This window comes from Pogonomyrmex barbatus, unplaced genomic scaffold (assembly GCF_055798465.1).
Source record: "Pogonomyrmex barbatus isolate J1 unplaced genomic scaffold, ASM5579846v1 scaffold25, whole genome shotgun sequence".
In the NCBI taxonomy this organism is placed as follows: domain Eukaryota; kingdom Metazoa; phylum Arthropoda; class Insecta; order Hymenoptera; family Formicidae; genus Pogonomyrmex; species Pogonomyrmex barbatus.
Genome location: NW_028297122.1, coordinates 260,087 through 266,387, shown reverse-complemented (window position 1 = coordinate 266,387; position 6,301 = coordinate 260,087).

Genomic DNA, 6,301 nt, shown 5'->3' with positions numbered 1-6,301 from the left:
AAATACGAAATACATTCATATATACATTCATATATACATTCATATTATGTTCATATATGTTTTTTCTTTTATAAAATTCCTGTTTAGTGTAATAGTAATAATGAAAATACAAGAAAAATGATTGAAAAGATAATTTTTGCATTGTTTCTTTTATCAAAAGTTAAGTTCGAAGAAATGTAAAAGTTTATATATAATTTCGTGCGTGCGTGCGTGCGTGCGTGCGTGCGTGCGTGCGTGCGTGCGTGCGTGCGTGCGTGCGTGCGTGCGTGTTTCTTTAATCATCAATGATATATATATATATATATATATATATAAAATCATAAATATGTATGATATGTAGATAATGTTTTCTCAATTTTTCTAACTTAATTTTTTATAAAAGAAATAATACAAAAATTATATATATATTCATTATTTTTTGTATATGATCATACATATTTCATATATAATTAATATAATTAATTATAAATTAATTATATATGATATATATTATATATGATATAATTATATATGATTATTATATATCATATATAATTAATTATAAATTAATTATATATATTTATATATTTATGTAGATTTACACTCACATAGAACATAACCTCCAGTTGTCGTCCATTGAACCTCTATTAAACTTCCATCGAACGTTTATCTCCACGATGAAAGTCAGGTAGACGTTTATTAGAGGGCCAGAAAACCTCCACGGTGGACGATGCTCTAGGATTCCATCCGTCCTAGGTGGACGTCCATTAGCCGTCCAACGAAGACGTCCATTAGCCGATCACGAAGGTCCTCTTACAACATCGAAAATATCACAGAAATGTACAATGACATTTATTTTTTATTAAGAAATTATTTCTGTTTCTGAATTTATTTGTATGTTACACAATTAATATCGCAACATAACATCATAAAATATCTGTTCAATAACGACATATTGTACGATGTGATAGCTGTCAAAAAAAATTCATCACAATGTTTATTTACCTCATATGGTAATGTCAAAATGGTACAACTAGTTCAGATAAAACAATTATTATAGTTTATCGCTTATAAACTTATGTATATTTATTAAAATAATTATTAATAAAAATATAAATCGATAATTTGATATAAGTGCATTAAAGTCAAATATTTGACATATTAATATATATAATAATATATAGTATATAATATATATATATATATATAATAATAATAATGTATAATATATAATATTATATATAATAATATTACTACAAAAAGTTTACCATCTAAATTTGTTGGACCATTTTGATATTACTATATGAGATAAATAAATATAGTTATGAATTTTTTTTGACAGCTATCACATGGTACAATGTCGTTATTAAACAGATATTTTACCATGTTATATTGCGATATTAATTGTGTAATATACAAATAAGTTCCAAAATAGAAATAATTTCTTAATAAGAATGTCATTGTATATTTCTATGATATTTTCGATGTTGTAAGAGCACTCTCGTAGAACCTTTACCACTTATCATATCACCATGTCTGAGCGCGCGAAATATCAGCTTTGTGATTAGTGAACTTTAATCGCCAGTAATTTAAAAACTATTATAGCTTCGACATTTTTGTATTAGAATTTTCGTCTTAGAATGCCAAAGAATCTGTTCTTAAAAAGAACTGCATAAAAAAGAAATGCATCAATGTGGGACATCCTGTATGTGTATGTGTATGTGTATACACACACACACACACACACACACACACACACACACACACACACACATTATATATATATATATATATATATATATATATATATATAAAAAATCATAAATATGTATGATTATATGTGAATAATGTTTTCTCATTTTTTTTTAATTTAATTTTTTATAAAAGAAACAATACAAAAATTATCCTGTTCATTATTTTTTGTATATGATTATACATATTTCATATATAATTATATATATTTATCTATTTATAGATTTATCTATATATAGATTTATAAGTATTTATATATATTTATATATATTTATATATATGTCTTTGCACAAAAAATTTTTTACCGGCTATTTAATTAAAATATAATAAAAGGAATAATTTTTTCTTATTAAAATTTCAAGAAATCAAAATAAATTTGGAGTTAAAAATTATTTTAAAGATAAAAAAGTATTCTAAAACTTATAAAAATAAGAAATAATACGAATTCAGGTCTTGCAATCGTGGCTTACACATAACTAAAAAAAAAAGATGATACAGATGAAAATACATAAATTATTTGAAAAAATTTGACAAAAGTTTTTCAAATATATATAATTTTTTATTAGTAAGAAAAATATGCCTATGCGTAACTTCTCTGACAAATAAAATTTCTTGGTTCTTAAAAAAAATCATGTCATCACGTAACAAATATTTTATGTAATAACATAATCCATAATTAAATTGTACGCTAATCCGTAATTAAATTGTACGCTACAAGATCTGCGCTTGACTTTTAATAGTCATATTGTCTAACTTTTTGATTGTTTCATTCAGAGAGTCTTTTAATTCTGTGAATAACTGTTAATTTTTATATTACACTGGCTGAAAATATGCGTCATCCACCTCTCTCGTTCTTTAATTTTATATTGCTTGTATTCGGTTTTAATTCAGGAAAATTGCTAGAAGAATGGATAAAATACCGTAAGATCATTATCAGTAAGAACAGACTTTGCATTAGATTTCTTAAGTTTTATATAACGCATAGTATTGTATCTCCCTATTTATATCGGTATAAACAATCTTAATCTTAATTTACACTCATTTGTTAACCTCGAAATTTAAGAAGATATATTAATCATACATTACTAAAAATTGAACTAAAAGTGTGTCGCGCACACTTATGCGCATCATCTGCAAGTTCACATTTTCCATTTAGTACGTAGTATCACTAACAATTTTCCTACATACATATGTGAGGCCTTTGGTAGACAATACAAATCTTTTTCTTTTTTTTACTTGAATGAACAGCGGAAAATTGACAAGAAAATGAAATGATTGCTTTGGAAACATACTCAGATTTCGAAAGGAGGGATGAGGGAAATACAGTATCATTGCCACAATGGAAATTATTTCTTTTATGAACCTAAAAAACATGACTCTTCTATAATTAGGTGGAACCAGATAAATGGCAATGTTTCGACATTGTCTACAGACACACCTTCAGAAAAAACTATTAAGGTCACGTTGAACCCTAGTGAAGGCTCTAACAGAATTTTTTCATCTTCAATCACTTTACTAATATCTAAATGATTCGTAAATCTCTCATCCTGCCTCATTTCGAGGAATGTCCAATGCCTCTTACAATTAGGTGAGAATTTCTTGCTACCTTCACAGTATAACAATTGTATTTGAATTCATTAAATGCATCGAGAACAACATTAAAAAATTGCCCGAACCTACTAATATTCACGCAAGAACTTTTTCAATTCCCATTTTGAGCAGCCTAAATTTTATTGCCCTTAAATAAGAACAACAATAATATACTTCTCAACCTAAAAAAACCAATGGACAAATTCATAAAAGAGAATCCTAGGGTATTGTTTATCAAAGCAGATAAGGGAAATGGTTGTTATTAAAATTAAGGACAAGCTTAGTAATAGAAACACTTATATCATTATTGACAAAGAATTAGGAAAATTGTTAGAGATTTGAACAAGCTGCTTTTAAGATGGAAAAAAAAGTAATACATTTTCTTGGCGAGATATAGAATATTATATTATAGCGATGATGTACTGCTGAGGTCTTATAGACTTCCGAAGATATACAAACCGAATTGCCTCTATAGAATCATTGTGTCCTTCATTGATACATCTCTTTACCAATTAGTCACTTTTTTGCACGGGATGATCTCCACTAATGTTTCCAAAGCTTCAAGTCATATTCTGTACAGCTATGAATTAGTTAAAAAACAGAGAACAATCCTTGATAACAATTTTTTTTTAATCTCTTTGAATGTTGTGTCATTGTTTATGTCAATGTTCCGACAGAATTAGGGATTCAATGCCTGTCAAAAAAGTAGCATTTCATATCATTGCAAAATACTGAAGGGGGAGTTTTTGGGGGAGGGAGTTCTGTTCGGTTTGTCTTGAATTCGACGTTTTTCACATTCGACAACGTGATATATAAGCAAAATTTCGGGACTCCGAAATTGAATTCTCCTCTCTCACGAATTTAGTCATGCAGGAGTTGGAGGATGGGATTCTTGCGATAATCTTTTTTCCGGTGCCAATTTACTATAGATATGTTGATATTCTTATGGCGGTTACGTCTTTCGCAATCAACAAAATTATCAAAAATTTCAATGCCTTCCATCAGAGACTACAATTTACATTGGAGATAGGAGGACAAGGAATAAATTTCTTAAATATTTCGTTATAGCGGACCACAGTTGAACAATTGTTTTTGATTGATACAATAAATCAATCTTTTCAAGTCGGTGTTTGAAATTTTTGTCGCAACACTCCATTTTTCAAAAAAGCGGCATTATTATGAACCTAATGGATAAAGCATTTTTACTTTCGCATTCGGAATTTCGAAAAAAATCTTCAATTTATATTAGTATACTACTCGACAATGACTACTCGAAGGAATTCACTTTTGACAATATTAACAAGCGATTAAAAAATCTAATATACAAGTAAAATCAAGGACTGATGAGTGACAATAAAATACTGGCAACATATGGGAGGATGAATTTTCATGGTTTACCTTATCATACATCTCCAATGTTTCTGATAAATTTGTCAATACATTTTTAATAACTTGAACTTCAGACTAGCTTTTTATAATATCATTAAACTTTGTAGTGTCATTAGGGTGCATAAAGACCCCCTATCAAATTCACGAAAGAGAAATGTCATATACAATATTAATTATCGGAATTGTGATGCATCTTATGTGGATGAATTATGGATGATTATTAAATACTCGGATTTCAGAACAGTGAAGGCACACTACTCGGAATACATCTTCCCGTTCTGTGATTGCGGACCACAGTTTCTACGAAATATGAATTTGAACATGAATTTATTTTGTGCTGCAACTATTTGATGCAATAACTTTCCTTTGTGTTGTTGATAAATTGTAAGTTCTATGACGTGCACCGTAAGCCGCGATTGCAGGAATTGAATTCGCATTATTATTTCTTCTTATTTTTATAAATTTTAGAATACTTTTTGTTTATCTTTAAAATAATTCTTAACTCCAAATTTATTTTAATTTCTTGAAATTTTAATAAGAAAAAATTATTCCTTTTATTATATTTTAATCAAATAGCCGGTAAATTTTTTATGCAAGGACATATATAAATATATAATCACATAGAACAAAACTCTCCAGTAGATGTCCATTAGATGTCGGTCATGGATATTCGGAACATCCATTAGACGACCATTAGATTTCCAATAAATGTTCACAAGAAATCCACAGTTCCGCTTCGTGGAAGTCTATGAGACCTCTGTTAGACATCTTCCATGGACGTCTGTTAGGTGGATCGCTAGAGGCGAATAGAGGATCCATGAAGTCTCGATAGACGACCCACACAAAACAAAAACCTCTAATAGATGTCCATTAGAGATCCATCATCGAAGTTTGTAACTTCCATTAGATGTCCATGAATCCTCCAGAAGACCTCTATAGAAAAAGTTAATAAAAAGAATTTTTTATGATGCTGAACAAAAATATTTCTTTGAAGGAACGAAGCGCACATACATACGTAATGTGCAGTGGAACTAATGAGATCTTTTTTTATCTTGTAAATGTCGATAATGTCACATAATTTTTCCGAGGGTCATCCATCCTTGTAGTATACACAGTCGAGCTTGCTTCACTTACGTGATCGGCTGAAATCAGATACTGAAAATAGATATAATTACAATATAAGATATAATTAAACTTAAAATTTTGATGTAAAAATATGACAGATCTTCGATCAGTAAATGTTATCACATTGTCATAAGATTCAAATAGTCTCAATGTCAATGTCCTGATAGCGTGTGTAGTTTTTGTAGATAATTTAATTATATACATAAAGAAAAATTATATGTTATATGTTATATGTGAAGATTATATGTTATATGGATTTTTAATATCATGTTCCATGTGAATAGTGTTTATAAATTTACGTATATATTCTATTTATTCATTTATATATTTATTGAGCATATTAAATACGTGATACATTTCTCTTGTTTGATAATATATGTTTTCTTGTGTTTGGTATAATCATTTATATACAATCAAATACGAATAAATAAGATACATGCAATAAATTTTTAATTTATTTATAAGT